At 39.6% G+C, this 18,883-nt stretch overlaps 1 protein-coding gene across 2 annotated transcripts in view; it reads right to left on the bottom strand.

Annotated features, from left to right (window-relative positions):
* Positions 1–13,117: 13,117 nt before the first annotated feature.
* Positions 13,118–18,883, bottom strand: part of CSF1 (colony stimulating factor 1) — a 28,003-nt gene continuing 22,237 nt past the window's right edge. For both annotated transcript variants that reach the window (XM_089681198.1, XM_089681199.1), the window contains exon 9: positions 13,118–17,968. The gene's annotated coding sequence lies outside the window, so the exon portion shown is untranslated. The remainder of the gene's footprint in view (positions 17,969–18,883) is intronic.

The following is an 18,883-nucleotide window of genomic DNA, read 5'->3' as shown; positions in this document are numbered from 1 at the left end:
CAAGTATCACAGCTTGTAAACGCTTTTTGTAGCCAGCTAAGAGTCTTTCACTTCTTGTTTGAGGTATCTTTGCCCATTACAAAAGTCTTCCAGTTCTTTGAGATTTCTGCGCTGTCTGTCACGCACTGCTCTTTTAAGGTCTATCCATAGATTTTCAATTATGTTGAGGTCAGGAGATTGTGAAGGCCATGGCAAAACCTTCAGTTTACGCCTCTTGATGTAATCCCCCGTGGATTTCGAGGTGTGTTTAGGATCATTATCCATTTGTAGAAGCCATCCTCTCTTTAACTTCAGCTTTTTCACAGATGGCATCAAGTTACCATCCAAAATTTGCTGAAATTTTATTGAATCCATTTTTCCTTCTACTCGTGAGATGTTCCCTGTGCCACTGGCTGTAACACAACCCCAAAGCATGATTGATCCAACCCCATGCTTAACAGTTGGACAGAGGTTCTTTTCATTAAATTCTGTGCCCCTTCTTCTCCAAACGTACCTTTGCTCATTCTGGCCAAAAAGTTCAATTTTAACCTCATCGGTCCACAGAACTTGTTTCCAAAATGCATCAGGCTTGTCTATATGTTCATTTGCAAAGCTCAAACGATGATTTTTGTGGTGAGGACGTAGAAGAGGTTTTCTTCTGATGACTCTTCCATGAAGACAATATTTGTACAAGTATCTCTTTATAGTGGAATAGTGTACCACAACTCCAGTGTCTGCCAGATCTTTCTGGAGGGATCGTGCAGTCAAACGTGGGTTTTGAATTGTTTTTCTCACAATCCTGCAAGCTGTTCTGTCTGATATTTTTCTTGGTCTTCCAGATCTTGCTTTAACTTCCACTGTTCCTGATGACTGCCATTTCTTAATTACATTCCGAACAGAGGATATTGACATCTGAAAATGCTTTGCTATCTTCTTATAGCCTTCTCCAGCTTTGTGAGCGTCAACTATTTTCAGTTTCAGTTTTCTAGACAACTGCTTAGAAGAACCCATGGTGCTGATTGTTGGGGCAAGGTCAGATGAGTCTGGGCATTTAAAACCTTTGAGATTGACATAACCTGGTCTTCCCAGACGATGATTGAGAACAATCCATGACACTGGCACGTCTCAGCTTGGCAAAGGGGGCAGTGCATGCTATAAATTCTGCAGGGTGCCCAAACTTTTGCAGACGCCATTTTTTTGTTTTCTGTTATTTTGAAAGTGTAAATGATGGAAAGAAAATCTAACTTTTGTTGACATATTATAAGAATGTCTAATCTGTAATTTGATGCCTTTTGGAGATTTTTCCATCTTTCCTTGGCTTCTTTATGCACATTAATACAAATTTTTAGCTGGGGTGCCCAAACTTTCGATCCCCACTGTACATGTTGATCATATCCCCCCTTAATTGCCTCTTCTCAAGAGAGAATAAATTCAGTTCCTCCAATCTTTCCTCATAGCTGATGCCTCTTATCAGTTTGGTTGCCCTTCTCTGTACTTTCTCCAGTTCCCCAATGTTCTTTTTGTGAATTGGTGCCCAAAACTGAACTGCATATTCCAGATGAGGTTTTACTAATGATTTGTACAGGGGTAGTATGATATCTCTCTCTCTGGAGTCTATACCTCTTTTAATACAAGAGAGGATTTTGCTCGCTTTAGAAACCACAGCTTGGCATTGCATGCCATTATTAAGCTTGTGATGTACCAGAACCTCCAGATCCTTCTCCACCATTGATTCCCCCAGTTCTACTCCCCTAGTATGTATGATGCATGCATATTCTTAGCCCCCAAGTGCATAACCTTACATTTATCAACATTAAACCTCATTTGCCACATAGTTGCTTATTACTTAGGCACTTATTTTCAATTTGTGGGTTTTTTTTTTTTTCAGTTCATGTGCTCATTGTTTAAAACTATTTTTATCTAAACTTTTGATGACATGTACTTTATTGTGGAAAGAATATGTTATACATATATGCAAGGTGGGTGCTTCATGTACACTTATGCTGCAGGCCTGCCTAGAATAAACTTGGTTTGAGCATAGACATATTTAAAGTTTGGGCAGCCAGTCAACCTCTACTACAGTTTTGTGCAGGCACAGCAAGTCACATATGCATGTACACATATGGTGCTAGTCTTTTCCTGCACCCAAATATTCCATATGTGGACATGCATTCATTGCACTATAGTAGGACAATAGTGATATACCCATCCTGAAAAAGCTAATAAAGATAAAAACAGACAAAAGTGCAATAATAAAACATTATTGCAAAATATTTTTTGTATAAAAATTTAAGAAATAGTTTTTAAGAAACTGTCATCACAAACTTTAAATACCATCTCAACCCAGGTTTATTCTGTAGGCCAACATCTCAAGACTATTAAAAATGTTTGCCAAAAAAAAACAAACAAAAGTTTGTAAAAACATGAGAGCTAATAAAATCAGTGTTGGATGGAAGTAGAATGCTTTGGAAACTGTGACAATAATGCTTTGCATTTTTTTGGAAGATTTAAAAAAGAAACTTTGCAAATTATGCACAAAGAAGTTTGTAAAACTATTTCTTAAGTTTTTATACAAAAATATTTAGTAATAATGTTTTATTGCACTTTTGTCTGTTTTTATCTTTAATAGCTTTTTCAGGATGGGTATATCACTCTTGTCAATGTTGCTGTTTACATGTTTTGTGGTGTGTATTATTGCCTTCTGACATGACTGTTCGTTGACATACATATTTATGTACCTTCTTTCCACATATGTGCAGTAGCAACCATTCATTTTTTTAACAGATGCTGAACACATTAACCTTTCAACTTATCCATTCAGCAAAGGTTTTCTAAACTTTTTCTTAAATTTTTTGGCTCAAAAATGTAACAACCGATTACTGATTTGTGTCCATTAAAAGGCTGAAAAATAAACAAACTGTCCAAATGACAGATTTAGCGCAGGTGTCTCCAAACTATGGCCCTCCAGGTTTTGAGGAACTGCAAGTATAACTAGGTATCCTCGTTTAACATGTATAACATCTGTTTAAAGTGCCAAGTGCATGTATATTTTCTGTGCAGAAAAAAAAGAATGCATCATAAAGTGCATTTATTATATAAAAAAAAAGTGTACATATAACATACACATATCCTAAAATGCCAGGTGCTTTGGATATGATTTGCATATATTTTAGTTGACTAGTATTTATATTGATTTGTCACTTTATGGCAGTGTTTAATAGCTTTTTCAGGATGGGTATATCAGTCTTGTCAATGTTGCTGTTTACATGTTTTGTGGTGTGTATTATTGCCTTCTGACATGACTGTTCGTTGACATACATATTTATGTACCTTCTTTCCATGTACCTAGTATTTATATTGATTTGTCACTTTATGGCAGTGTTTCTCAACTCCAGTCCTCATGGACCCCCAACAGGTCATGTTTTCAGGATTTCCATTATTTTGCACAGGTGATTTGATCAGTTTCACTGCCTTAGTAATTACCACAGCTGTTTCATCTGAGGGAAATCCTGAAAACATGACCTGTTGGGGGTCCATGAGGACTGGAGTTGAAAAACACTGCTTTATGGGTACGTTCTATATACAGTTGCAAGAAAAAGTACTTGTATGCTTTGAGTCATTGTCCTGTTGCATCATCCATCCTCTGCGGAGCTTCAGTTGGCGGACAGATGGTCATACGTTTTCCTGCAAAATGTCTTGATAAACTCTGGAATTCATTTTCCCATCAATGACAACAATCCGTCCAGGCCCTGAGGCAGCAAAGCATCCCCAAACCATGATGCTCCCTCCGCCATGTTTTACGGTGGGGATGAGGTTTTGATGTTGGTGTGCTGTGCCTTTTTTTCTCCACACATAGTGTTGTGTGTTCTTCCCAAACAACTCAATCTCGGTTTCATCTGTCCACAGTATATTTTGCCAGTAGTGCTGTGGAACATCCAGGTGCTCTTTTGCAAACTTCAAACGTGCTGCAATATTCTTTTTGGACAGCAATGGCTTCCTCCGTGGTGTCCTCCCATGTACTCCATTCTTGTTTAATGTTTTCCTTATTGTAGATGTGTCAACAAAAATGTTAGCATGTGCCAGAGATTTCTGTAGGTCTTTAGCTGACACTCTGGGATTCTTCTTCACCTCATGCAGCATTCTGCGCTGTGCTCTTGCAGTCATTTTTACAGGACGACCACGCCTAGGGAGAGTAGCAACAGTGCTAAACTTTCTCCATTTGTAGACAGTCTGTCTTACCGTGGACACATGAACATCAAGGCTTTTGGAGATACTTTTGTAACCCTTTCCAGCTTCATGCAAGTCAACAATTCTTGATCGTAGGTCTTCGTAGAGCTCTTTTCTGTGAGGCATGGTTCACATCAGACAGTGCTTCTTGAAACCAGTAAACCCAAAACAGGTGTGTGTTTTTTAAGGGCAGGACAGCTGTCAGCAACACATCCAATATCATCACACTGATTGGAGTCAAGGTTGGCTCACTCCTGGCTCCAATTAGCTCTGGGAGAAGTCATTAAGCTAGGGCCTCACATACTTTTTCCTCCCTGCACTGTGAATGTTTACATGTTATGCGCAATTAAACCATGGCAACATCTAATGTTTGTGTAGTATTATGTTCAGCAGACTGTGTTCTTCTATTGCTGTGACTTAGATGACGTTCAGAGCACATTTTATGCCCAATTCATGCAAAACTCCACGTAATCCCAAGGGGTTCACATACTTTTTCTTGCAACTGTATAAGTGAATTATATACACACATGCACTTTATATTTGTTTGCACACACAGAAAATGCAAACGCACCTGGCATTTTAGTATACGTATTTATAATATGGCATGTTGACAAGAGTAGGTGACCCCTCATTGCAAAGAAGACTTGTTTCTGGACTTAATATTAGCATCTGACACCAGCCACTGTTTATACAGAGTGCTGGTGGATACCAGGTTAACCACTTGCCCTCCAGAGGATTTACCCCACTTAATGACCAGGCCTCTTTTTTGCGCTGCACTATTTCAACTGATAATTGCGTGGTCATGTAATGCTGTACCCAAATGAAATTTACGTCCCTTTTTCACATAAATAGAGCTTTTGGTGGTATTTGATCACCTGTGTGCTTTTTATTTTTGGTGCTATAAACAAAATAAATAATAATAATAATATTTTCTCATTTCTGTCATAAAAAGTATCCAAAAAACTCAAATGTCATCATAAATTTAGGCCAAAATGTATTCTGCTACATGTTTTTGGTAAAAGTGTATATTTATTGCTTTGTGTGAAAGTTATAGCGTCTACAAACTGTGGTATAGATAATGGAATTTACACAGTTTTTACTTTCTGACTGCCCATCACATTTCTTGAGGTGCTAAAATACCAGGACAGTACAAAGACCCCCAAATTACCCCTTTTCGGAAAGTAGACACCCTAAGCCAGGGGTGGGCAAACTTTTTGACTTGAGGGCCGCAATGGGTTCATATATTGGACCCGGGGGCCGGACCAAGAGTAGATGAATGATGTGTATGTGTCATCCATAGTAAGTATAGTAATATTCCCCCATAGTAAGCATAGTAATTAATCCCCCATATAGTAATTCATCCCCCATAGTATTTCATCCCCCATATAGTAATTCATCCCCCATAGTAATTCATCCCCCATAGTAATTCATCCCCCATATAGTAATTCATCCCCCATAGTAATTCATCCCCCATATAGTAATTCATCCCCCATAGTAATTCATCCCCCATATAGTAATTCATCCCCCATAGTAATTCATCCCCCATATAGTAATTCATCCCCCATATAGTAATTCATCCCCCATATAGAAATTCATCCCCCATAGTAATTCATCCCCCATATAGTAATTCATCCCCCATAGTAATTCATCCCCCATATAGTAATTCATCCCCCATAGTAATTCATCCCCCATATAGTAATTCATCCCCCATAGTAATTCATCCCCCATATAGTAATTCATCCCCCATAGTAATTCATCCCCCATATAGTAATTCATCCCCCAAAGTAATTCATCCCCCATATAGAAATTCATCCCCCATAGTAATTCATCCCCCATAGTAATTCATCCCCCATATAGTAATTCATCCCCCATAGTAATTTATCCCCCATATAGTAATTCATCCCCCATAGTAATTCATCCCCCATATAGTAGTTCATCCCCCATAGTAATTCATCCCCCATATAGTAATTCATCCCCCCTATAGTAATTCATCCCCCCTATAGTAATTCATTCCTCATATTAATTCATCCCCCATAGTACTATTCCCCCCCCAAGTAGTAAGCCAAGTCCCCCGTGTCAATTCACTTACCTTTGCTCCGCGTGTTCCTCTCGCCGTGTTCCCGCGCCGTTCCGGTCTTCAGGGCGGACTGTGAGAGGAGCCTAGCTCCCCTCACGTTCGTCACGCTGCCCCGCCTACACACATCCTGACAGCCACATCCGCGAGCCGGATTAAAAGGTCCGCCGGGCCGTATACGGCCCGCGGGCCGTAGTTTGCCCATTGCTGCCCTAAGCTATCTGTTGAGAGGCATATTGAGTCCATTGAAGATTTATTTTTTTTCCACAAGTTTTTGGAAAATGACAAAAAATATTTTTTTTTAACACAAAGTTGTCCTTTAAATTATTGATTTCTCACACAAGCCATGGGTATATGTGGAATTACACCCCAAAATACATTCTGCTACTTCTACCGAGCATGGGGATACCACATGTGTGAGACTTTTTGGCAGTCTATCCAAGTACAGGAGCCCAAAATCCAATTACACTTCCTGACTATCACAGTTTAAGAGGCCCTGAAATGCCAGGATAGCACCAAACTCCCCCCCGCCCCCCAAATGACCCCTTTTTGGAAAGTAGACACCCCAAGGAATTTGATAAGAAGCATGGTGAGTATTTTGCAGATCTCATTTGCTGCCACAAGCTTTTGGAAAATGAAGAAACAAAACAAAAACATATTTTTTCTTTTCTTTTTTTATATTTCAAAATCTTGTGAGAAAAAATGAGATCTGCAAAATACTCACCATGCCTCTTTTTAAATTCCTTGGGGTGTCTAGAAGTAGCAGAATGTATTTTGGGGAGTAATTTCACATATACCCATAGCATGTGTGAGCAATAAATCATTTAATGACAATTTGTGTAAAAAAAAAAAAAAAGATTCAACATGCCTCTCAGCAAATAGTTTGGGGTGTCTACTTTCCAAAAAGGAGTTGTTTTGGGGGGTGGGGGCATTTTATGCCCAGCTTATGAAGTTTATGTCACACATCATTCACTCTAACCACCTGAAGACCAAGGCTTTTCTGATACTTTTTATTCACATGACAAAAAATCTGTATTTTTTGCTAGGAAATTACTTTGAACCCCCAAACATTATACAGTTGTGTTCAAAATAATAGCAGTCAGACATAACTAACCTGATCAATCACATCACTGTTTTTGGTAAAAATGATATTTCTACATGGCAAATAATTTACTAGCAGGTGTAGTAGAGTAATAGAAATCCAACAGACCCAACAGTCATGACATGCATGCTGCTGATTCTGTGTAATCGAATCACTAATTGAAAGGGGCATGTTCAAAATAATAGCAGTGTGGAGTTCTATTAGTGAGGTCATTCATTCTTTGAAAAACAGGTGGCAATTATTGCCCTTATTTAAAGAAGGAAGGCAGCAAATGTTGTACATGCTGGTTACAGTGCATTTCTCTCTGAAATTCTGAGGAATTGTTCAGAAGAACAGCATACCTTGATTAAAAAGTTGATTGGAGAGGGGAAAACATATAAAGAAGTGCAGAAAATGATAGGCTGCTCAGCTAAAATGATCGCAAATGCTTTAAAATGGCAAGCAAAACCTGAAAGACGTGGAAGAAAGCGAAAAACTACCATTCAAATGGATAGAAGAATAGCCAAAATGGCAAGGACTCAGCCAACAATCAGCTCCAGGAAGATCAAAGGAGGTCTAAAGTTTCCTGTGAATACTGTTACAATTAGAAGATGCCTATGTGAAGCCAAGCTATCTGCAAGAAGCCCCCGCAAAGTCCCACTGTTGAAAAAAAGACAATTTGCCAAAGAGCACATTGACTGGCCTAAAGAGAAATGGTGCAACATTTTGTGGACTGATGAAAGTAAGATTGTTCTTTTTGGGTCTAGTGGCTGGAGACAGTTTGTCAGATGACCCCCAAACACTGAATTCAAGCCACAGTACACTGTGCGCAAGCATCATGATATGGGGATGTTTCTCATACTACGGTGTTGGGCCTATTTATCGCATACCAGGGATCATGGATCAGTTTGAATACATCAGAATACTTGAAGAGGTCATGCTGCCTTATGCTGAAGAGCAATTGCCCTTGAAATGGGTGTTCCAACAAGACAACGACCCCAAACACACCAGTAAACGTGCAACATCTTGGTTCCAGACCAACAAGATTGATGCTATGGAGTGGCCAGCCCAATCCCCGGATCTTAATCCAATAGAAAACTTGTGGGGTGACATCAAAAATGCAGTTTCTGAGGCAAAACCAAGAAATAGAGAAGAACTGTGGAATGCAGTCCAATCATCCTGGGCTGGAATACCTGTTCACAGGTGTCAGAAGTTGGTTGACTCCATGCAACACAGATGTACAGCAGTTCTCAGAAACAGTGCTTATACAACTAAATATTAATTAAGTGATTCAAAGGAAAGCAAAATCTTCAAACATTTTTCAGTTCATATAGTGAATGTTTGAGTTTGTAAAGAAGATTTTTTTGAACAGTCTAATATTCACTTTTCTTCAATTATGTTAGAGGAACAACAGAAATTTGATATATTTCTCTTCATGTTTTGATTTGGAATAGAATGTGTAGTGTTCCCAATGCATTTGTGTGTATTGAAACAAAAGCTATTAGAAGGATTTTGAGCTTTATTCACTTTTTTCAACACACTTCTATTATTTTGAACACAACTGTATATATTTTTTAAAGCAGACACCTTAGTGAATAAAATGGTGGGTGCTGCAATTTTTCAAATTAATTTTTTTTTAAAAAATACACTTTTTTTACTTTTAATGCACAAAAACACAATATATTGGTCAATTATTTGGTAAAATATAAATGATGATGGTATGCCGAGTACATAGATACCAGACATGACATTCTTTAAAACTGTGCATGCCTCGTGCAATGGCGACAAACTGCATACATTTTTAATAACCATAGGCAACGCTTTAAAAGCCTTTACAAGCTACCATTTTATATTTACAGAGGAGGTCTGACATTTGTGGCAATACCTCACATGCATGGTACAACCACTGTTTACATACCACCACAGGGTCAAGGCTCGCGCACTCAGGTGCGTGTGAGCATTGGGGGACAAGGGTGGGGTTTTTTATTTTTTTTTTAATTATTTTTACTATTGCTTTCATTTTTATTTTATCACTTTTAATGCTATCACAGGGAATGCAAATATCCCCTATATCTTCAATGGGCATTGTCATATATTATTTTTTGAAAAATCTGGGGTCTATCTCCTCTGCCCTTACATTATTTAATCTCACCAAGATCGGTGTGATCAGATGCTTTCCCAATTTACAAATGGCACAGTTTATATCCTGCAAAACTGAAGTGATGAAATGCTCTTAGCTTCCGATTTCTTAGACTATAGAGATGATTGGCACCACTCCGGTTTCCAATCAGCTCTATGGTCAGCTGGCAGACAAACCAGCTGCATTCTCAGATTCCCCCGATGGCACGGGACTGCCTGAGAAGGCTCTGGAAGGCAGCGGAGGAGGGGGGGGCATTGTCTCCCACTGCTTATAAAAGCAATCCTCCAGCTAATTAGCCACTAGGATTGCTTATGCATGAAAGGCGATCGCCAACTGAAAAAATGATACCAGGACGATGCTTGCAGCTGTAGGCATCATCCTTGTATAACCATTCAAAGTCCAGTGATGTACCAGTATGTCGCTGGTCCTTGTTGGGTATATATGCTGTTTTTTTCTGTTTCTGTTTTTTTTTTATACAGCCTGTGGGCTGAATGAAATATAGAGAAAAAATCTGTGCCAGAAAAACTGTGTAGTATGCCCACCATTAGAATATACTGCCCTGTATCCACCCACTTCTAATGGTGGGCACACATTATGTAGCACGCGCCAATACCAAGATTGTACAAATGTCTAAATAGTGGCACGCTTTCCACAGAATATTCACAATATTCAAATTTTCTGAGATTGTGGATTTGGGGTTTTCATGAGCTGTAAGCCATAATAATCACAATTATGACAAATCGCAGCTTGAACTATCTTGCTTTGCATGTAATGAGTCTATCTCATATATTAGTTTCACCTTTTAAGTTGCATTACTGAAATAAATGAACTTTTGCACGATATTCTAATTTTTCAATTTTCATCTGTATAGCCTGTTGCCCTCTCACAGGTCTTATACATCTTGACCCCATATCTGGCACGCTTGCTGGGGAGAAACTGTTTGAATGTGAGTTGGCCTGAAAAATTAATGAGGGACTCATCAACTCAGATGTTTTGCTGGGGAGTATTGACATCTGCAAATTTTTGGTTAAGGTGATTTATCAGGGGCCAAATTTTGCGGAGCCGGTCAAATTCCGGGTCACCTCGAGGACAACAGAGTGTATTGTCATTGAAATGTATAAAACACATTATACTCCCATATCTATGCCTGGCCATGGCAGCAGAGAACACGGGCATATGATGAATTGGGTCTGTGGACCAATACAACTGCAATTAATTTTTTTCAGTAATGCTTATGTTGAGGGTTAGACGCAAAAAAAATGTAAGTTCGGAAACCGTAATGGGTTTCCATGCAAATGGTCTGGAAAGGTTTGAATTTGGGTTGGCGGTGATAAATTGTTGTGCATATAAATTGCTTTGATCCACAATCAAAGCATACAGACCTTCCATGAAAATCAGCTCTAAAAAATCAAGGGTAGCATTTAAATTTGCTGTTTGCACCTGAATTCCGGGGAGGGCAGTGAATGGGAGAAGTACGGGGCTGCAGAATGTGTGGGCTGCCAATCGAGATTTGCAAGTACATCCGGAAGGATACTAGGGGCTCTACGGGCCTGTGTGCGAATTCTTGGTGGCTGTAGGACACTACTTGTGCTCGCCACCGTACCAGCTTCAACTGCACTTCTGGTACTCGCCACATCCCCAAGTGATACTGCAGTGCTGGTATGTGAAAGACCAGGATGTACTAGGCCGCTGATGCTTGCCAGGTCACTAAAAGGTAACGCAGCACTAGTACTGGCACTCTACTGCATATGAGAGTCATCAAAATTTACCGGCAAGTGCTAACAGAGATCAGGCCTGATTCTGCGAACACTGCGGTCTTGCGTGCAATGTATCAAGTGACCTACTGACACTCCACTTGCTGGGGGAGAAGAAGGGGGTAAGCGTAGGAGCTAAACGCAGGTGCTGGCAGTCTCCAGGGCTGATCCTGCTAACGCTGTGTTTTTGGGGACACTATACTAATGTGAATGCTGGTATAGTGCTCATCTGATCAAAGATATTGATCCATTCAGACACTATATTAGCTATGGAGGTTTATTGTGTATGAACGTATTCTTGGCAATCAAGGGGTAAATGTGATTACTGATGTAGTGAGAGGCAATCTGACACTATCTGGGAGGGGTGTGAAAACCATGGGAGCGCGATTCATGTACATATACGTGATTCTGTGCACCCGTGCCACCCTGTAGCAGTATTTCTGCTATAGTGTGTTCAGGAAGCAGTTACAGAAGTGGTATGCGTTATGGCGCTGAGTTATTTTAACTGACAATTGCGTGGTCATGCAACGCTGCACCCAAATGAAATTTACGGCCTTTTTTCCCATGAATTGAGCTTTCTATCGGTGGTATTTGATCGCCCGTGCGGTTTTTATTTTTTGTGCTATAAAAAAAAGAGCAACAATTTTGAGAAAAAAAAAACAATATTTTGGACTTTTTGCTATAAAACATGTCCAGTAAAAAACTTTAAAAATCAAATTTCACCATAAATTTAGGCCAAAATGTATTCTGCATCATGTCTTTACTAAAAATTAATTGGTTTATGTGAATGTTATAGCGTTTACAAATGGCGGTATAGATACTGGAATTTTTTTTTAAATTACCAATAATGGTGGCGATCAGCGACTGCGGTGGGCATTCTGACAATGGGGGGAAACTGACTTGGTGTCACTGACATACCCAGTGACACCAATACAGTGATCATTGCTACAAAAAAGCACTGACACTGTACTAATGGCACTGGGGAAGAAGGGGTTAACATTTGGGGGCGATCAAAGGGTTAACTGTGTGATGGGAGTGTTTCACTAGGGGTCGGAGTGGGGGGGTGCTTCACTGTAAGCACACTGATCGGGATGGCTGTGCTCAGCCATCCCAAGCAGTGTGCCCAAACTGACAGGGAGGAGGGCTGCATTGTAATCAAATGCAGCTCTCCTCCCTGTCGGTGATCGCTGGTAATCACTGGATGCCGGCAGGTAATCACCGGCCGGGACCCGGTGATTGACATCCAGGGCTGCGATCGGCGGCACAGATAGGGCGGTCGCACGCCTCGCATTTGCCTCCGACCCGGAAATGCAGGATCACGTATATATAAGTGATCCTGCGCACAGGGGCCGCCCTGCAGCAGTAAATCTACTGTGGGCGGTTCCCAAGTGGTTAACATAACTCCCTGCGGACATTAACGTCCTTTCAACCAAGAACATTAAAAAAATGAATATTTTTTCATTAAACCTTTTGAAAAGCTTCTGTTACCTTTAACTGGTTTATGTTTACTGCACGTTGCTGTTAATTCAAGCTCCCTGTGTCCAGCAGTTTAAAGTTAATCCACAAAAAGTTTAAGGATAAACCGTCAACACCAGGAAAGGTCAAAATGTAATGTATGTGTTCTGTGAAAAGAAATGTCTGATTTCTTTTTCACAATGCAAAAAATGTATCTCAGCAGCAGATCATTCTCTATCCTACAGTAGCCATTATAATAAACTCTGGTAATTGCTCCTGTTTTCCTAGTTTTAGATGTAGTGAACCAATCTGTATTATTTGTTGCAGATAATAATCAACACCCAAACATCAAGACCCCTGTATTTAAAATTTATTTACACGCTATAAATAACACAATGGACAAATGGTTAGATAAAATATATTTAATAAAAATACAACCCTATCTCCTTTTAAATAAAAATTTACATGTCAACATATTATATTACAATATGAAAAAAACATTAGAAAAAGTCTCTCAATCCATAAACAACTCTGAAAATAAATTCTGCGTCCAGCACAGAAAAAAACTGTATTCTCACACAGCAGATCAACTCCTGTTTTACACAAGGCACTAAAGCCACAGCATTTTATATACTTGTTTGGATTAGTAAATTACTTTGCAACTTCCTCTATTTTTTTATGCCTGAAAATGGTGAGGCTTAATAATGTTTATTAATGGTACCCAGAACAATGCATTATGCACAGAGCAACACAGCTCTAACTCATTTCTAACTATACAGTGATCCCTCGTTTTCGCTGTTAATGGTGACCAGAACCTCCCGCGAAAGCTGAAAAACCGCGAAGTAGTATTTGCCCCCAGGAATGTATGCGAGACAGTCAACATCATGGACAAGACTGGCGAGATACAACAAGAGAAGATGCTAGGTGAGGCTGCAATGATGCGCAGACAATCAACTCACAGGGATAAATCCACTCGTACTCTTATTGGTCGATGTCACACTGGAAACCAATCACGAGCCTTTATGAAAGCCCGTGGTATGTACAGTACAGTACTCTGAGTCAACTCATCTCTTTGGTTAACATGCAGGGATCCTTCTCTCTCGCGCATCAACATGAAACAACGCTCCTTTCCACAATGTGGCTGCTGACCCGCGAAGCACTGAAGCCGCAAAACATGAAGCGCGAAGTGGCGAGGGAACACTGTATACACTGCTCAAAAAATTAACACTTTGAAAATACATCAGATCTCAATGGGGAAAATATCATGTATATATATATATATATATATATATATATATATATATACTGATATGGATGGGGCAATGTGTTAGGAATGTAAGACACCCCATTGTTTGATTTCGGGGTGTCTTTGAATTCAGTCCTCTGTAGGTTGATCATTTTCAACAAAGCTAAAAAATTATGCAACAGCCTAGTCCATTTTTCTGAAATTTAATTGCAGCAACTCAAAATAGTACTCAGTAGTTTGTATGGTCCCCACGTGCTTGGATGCATGCCTGAGGTCAGGGCATGCTCCTAATGAAATGGGTGGTGTCCCTGGGTATTTTCTCCCAGATCTGGACCAGGGTATCACTGAGCTCCTGGACTGTCTGAGGTGCAACCTGGCAGCATCAGATGGACCAAAACATGATATTACAGAGGTGTTCTATTGGATGTAGGTCAGGCAAGCATGGGGGCCATTCAATGGTATCAATTCCTTCATCCTCCAGGAACTGCCTGCATACTCTCGCCATATAAGGCCGGGCATCGTCATGCAGCAGAAGGAACCCAGGACCCACTGGAAGAGTTGGACTGCCTGTGCAACCTCAGTAGGGTCCAGGTATTGCCTCATGCTGCCAGTAGTGACACTGACCCTAGCCAAATGCAAACCTAGTGAAAAACAGTCAGTAAAAGATGAGTAGGGAACAAAATGTCAGTGGTCACCTGTAAAACCATTCCTGTTTTGGGGGTCATCTCATTGTTGCCCATCTAGTGCACCTGTTAGTTTCATTAACAACAAAGCAGGCAAAACTGATTAACAACCCCCTCCGCTACATAACTGACCACTCAATCAATATTCCAGGAATGTAATTGAGTTGATATTATACTTTGATTAAAAAGTGTTACTTTAATTTATTTGAGCGGTGTATATATAATCATAGAGCTATAATTTACAGGAACATACAGCCTTGGCACAATGCACAATGATATATATCTATCTATATATATATATATATATATATATATATATATATATATATCTTAAATGAGAGCTGCAAAAATGTGCTAGTTAGACTCAAGTAATCAGCAGTTACCTGATCAACATTTCACATTTCATTGGCTAAGTGCTGTGAGAATGAAAAGTGATAACTGCCAACTACATTAAATTCCACTTTGCACACTACTCTTTGGGGTTATTCTAATAAAGAGTAGAGAATGTGGATGTTGCTTAGACTTTTTAAACAAAGGGCCAGTTCACTGTCTTTTAGATGAATAGTGGCCTGGACTGTGGCCTTTAGGAGTAAACAATGTCTGATGTTGGTGGAAGAAGAAAAAACGCCCCAGTTTCAGTGGTAGTAAAAAAAAATACCTCTGGTTGTCAGTGGAAGTAAAAAAGGTTCCAGTGTTGGCAGTCAATGAGAGTAAAAAATGTCTTGGTGTCAGTGGTCAGTAGGATTTAAACATGTCAGTAGTAAATTTGAACATTAAATGCTCTGGCAGTCATTGGGAGGAATGGTACCCCTTTATTGATATCAGTGGGAGTAATAGTGCCCCATAATTGGTGTCAGTGGGTTCGGAAATTCCCCCCGCATTGTCAAATTACAGGGGCTAGATTTTAAAAAACAGGTCATAGTTTGAAGAACTTACATAATGCATAAGATGAAGCTATGTGCAATCAGGTTCAGGACAAAGTAAAAGTTTCTCACCTACATGAACATTCTCTGCTCCTTTAGTAAATCATCCCCTCTAACATTTTAGGTAAGGTCTTTGATGTTCCATGCTTGCACCATGGAATATGGTAGCTAACTACAATCTAACTTTTCTGTAGATGGTAAAGGACACAAACCTAGGGAATAACAGAGGTCCTTATGTAAGAGCATTTAAAATGGAACTGAACTCAAAACGTGGTATTCACTATGGTATAGAGAACATTTAGAAAAAGGTAATTGTACCTAAGTATCTTTTGTCTTAGATCCTCCCGAAAAATAGCAATGTACTTCTAGTAAATGAGAGTGCCAGGGCCCTTCTGTGCCAAAACCCTAATAGTTGTATTGTATATCTGCAGTGTGCGATCCAAGGCTCGCCATTCTCTTTCCTGGAGGTTCTGACATAATGCAAAACCCTAGGTTTAACAAGATGGCTGCTTGCACACGGACACATTATGAAACAAGGAATGGAATTCAGTAGTGGGAAAAAGATCTGTTGCAGGGAAATCAAATGCAATTCTTATGAGTAGTCCTTTGCCCTCATTCTACCTTGTTTTTGTGCACAACTTTCAGCGTTCAGTTCCTCTTTAAAGCTACAAAAAAAATAGCATGCCAGTGGGGCTTTGTATCCCCACTAACTTCAAGTTCTATAAGATTCTCACTTGTGCAGTGCTTATGTGGGTGCACAGTATAAGATACAGGTCAATCAACAAAATACATTGCCTACTTTACTCATATATTACCCAGTTAATGGGGAAAAATGGAATCCTGCTACTTCAGAGGCTTTTTATTTCAAAGCCATCCAGGCCAAGATCTAGGGAGGTTCTGGGGTAAGATATGCCCCCCAGAATCAGAGGCACACTGATGGGAGCATTTTATCTAAGGGGGCACTGTGATGGGGACACCTGATATAAGAGCACACTCTAATGATTCTCTAATGAACTGATCAAGTGTAAGGGGGCACTCTGAAGGGGACAATTGATGTAAGGGAGAACTCAGATAGGGACACTGATATAAGGAGGTGCTCTGATGGGGACACTCTGATTGGAAGACCTGATGAAAGGGGGAATTCTAATCAGAACATCTTATGTAAGGAGACACTGATAGGGACCCTGATGTAAGGGAACACACTGATAGGGACCCCGATGGAAGGGGGTATTCTAATGGGAACCTGTTGTAAGGAGGATCTCTGATGAGGATTCCTCATGGACATCTGATATAAGGGGGCAGAGGATCAGTTTAATCACCCTCATCTAATGACAGCCTAATACATTCTAGTGTTTCCCAGGTTGTGACACGGTGTGATGAACTGTCAGTGACTCACACACAGCACTGACATTATGCCCTGACATTTTTTTCTGCTCCCCTACATCAGATAGGCTAGATCTGGCCCTGAAGTAAACCCAATTGCTTTTCACAAATTGTATGTACATATAAAAGGAGTGACATTTCTCTTTAAATACTGACAGTGATGTATATAATGTTCTCTTTCTTGTATAGAAAGGTTTCCCTTTCTTTTTCTGTAGACATATTACAGCCCATATCCATCACAGGAGTGATATCAGCACAAAAAGAAATACAAAAGAAAGCAAATAAATAGCTTCACAAAAGCAGGCTGGATGATATGGTAGCCATTAGAAAATGGCTAATAATATAACAATAATACTTTCAATCTGAATAATAAAACCACAATTATAGTTAATATAGCCTTTCAACATTTTCTTATGTGCATCTTTAAAAAAACATCATTCCTTTTGCTTTTACGATTTCACTTAATTGTTAAAAAACGAACAGGTGTCATCCACTTTTTTTGTCTGAGCATTTTGCTTCTTCTCAAATTACAAAAAATGTGGTATTTACAAAAATATGACCAGCATGATCAGCCTTAATAGTATTTCTTGAGTAAACTGTCCGCTATATACAGAACATTCTTCAGAAACATTAGTTTACATGATACTGCCTTACTTTTCCAAACAATTCCTATTTGAAATTTTCACATTAAACCCAGCATGTCAATGGGGAAAGTTTACCAATAAAATATACATAACTGCACAGCAGATACTATTCACTGGAAAATGGAGGTTCCCTCGGCCAAAAGGTAATTTCTTAGCTGTAAATCTGTTACAGGAAGAAAGCCTGCCTTAGGCTTTGTTTGAAGCAGGGTGCGTCTACTTTACATGTATTAACCTCGTAGATGACAGGGCAACCAAAGCATAATATACCACATGGCAACAGGGATTTGCAAGTCCACTCCTCATGTGCAATCCAGACAAAACAAGCTCTGGCAATAAGCAGCCTCTAGGAAATCCTTCCCTGAACAGTCAGATGTGTTCTCTGTAGAAAAAAACAATAGTCAATGGCTTATGCAGCTGAAAGTGTTAATGTAAATTGTGTTTACTCAGCCTGGGACTAGACATTCTTAGTACATTTGTAAGGGAGGTTGCAACACTCCTGCTTATTTGTAAAACACACTCAATTATCTCTAGGTTATTTCAGTTTATACTGCTACATGAACTGATCTTTAAAATTCACTGTCTACATTCTTCAAAAACATGTTGTATACCATATCTGTGCAGACATCATATACCTTTAGGGCTCTTTCACACAAGCAGCAGTTTCTACCGTCCTTTGCAAAGCGATCTGGTGTTTCGGCCTTTTTTTTTAATCCCAAGGGGGATTTTGTATTAAAATACGTGCTACAACTGTAAGCCAAGCTTTTGGCTCGCAGTTGTGGTGCGGTCACACTAACTCCAGAGGTGCCTGTCAAGTTTGTAGTGACTGCGAAGCAAAGCACTTTGGAAAAGGCATTTGTACCATCTCACAATGTTAGGATTTAGATGGGTGAATGGGTAGAGAAGGTGGTAAAAATGCAGATCAAATCCCTGTTTAACAACCTCATTGCTGCCAGTGTGAAATGCCCTTGCAGGATCAATTTCCTTTGCTTCAGATGTTGCTTCTGGTAGCATTGGTGTTTATCATCCCTAATCAATTTAGCAGAACAAACTTCAACAGCCTTATTCAATAAAAAAAGTGCAAGGATCAAGGTGCTAAGTGCAGAACCATATGGCACCTAGCATGAATTTTCTTTACTAAATAAACTGAAAGTTCAAAAAGACTTTTGTATGTATGAGAAGTTCACTTGAGAAACTTCACAGCATTTGATTTTCACACCAGGGCCACATAGGAAAGGATTTTTAAATTTAATTTTTAAATAAACGATGCCAACATTTTTCCACACTCAAAGAGAGA

The sequence above is a fragment of the Staurois parvus genome, unplaced genomic scaffold (genome assembly GCF_062004578.1).
Source record: "Staurois parvus isolate SC_StPar_1 unplaced genomic scaffold, SC_StPar_1.0 ptg000261l, whole genome shotgun sequence".
Taxonomy (NCBI): Eukaryota; Metazoa; Chordata; class Amphibia; order Anura; family Ranidae; genus Staurois; species Staurois parvus.
The sequence above is the reverse complement of the archived record's forward strand: the minus strand, read 5'-3'. Positions and strand labels throughout refer to the sequence as shown.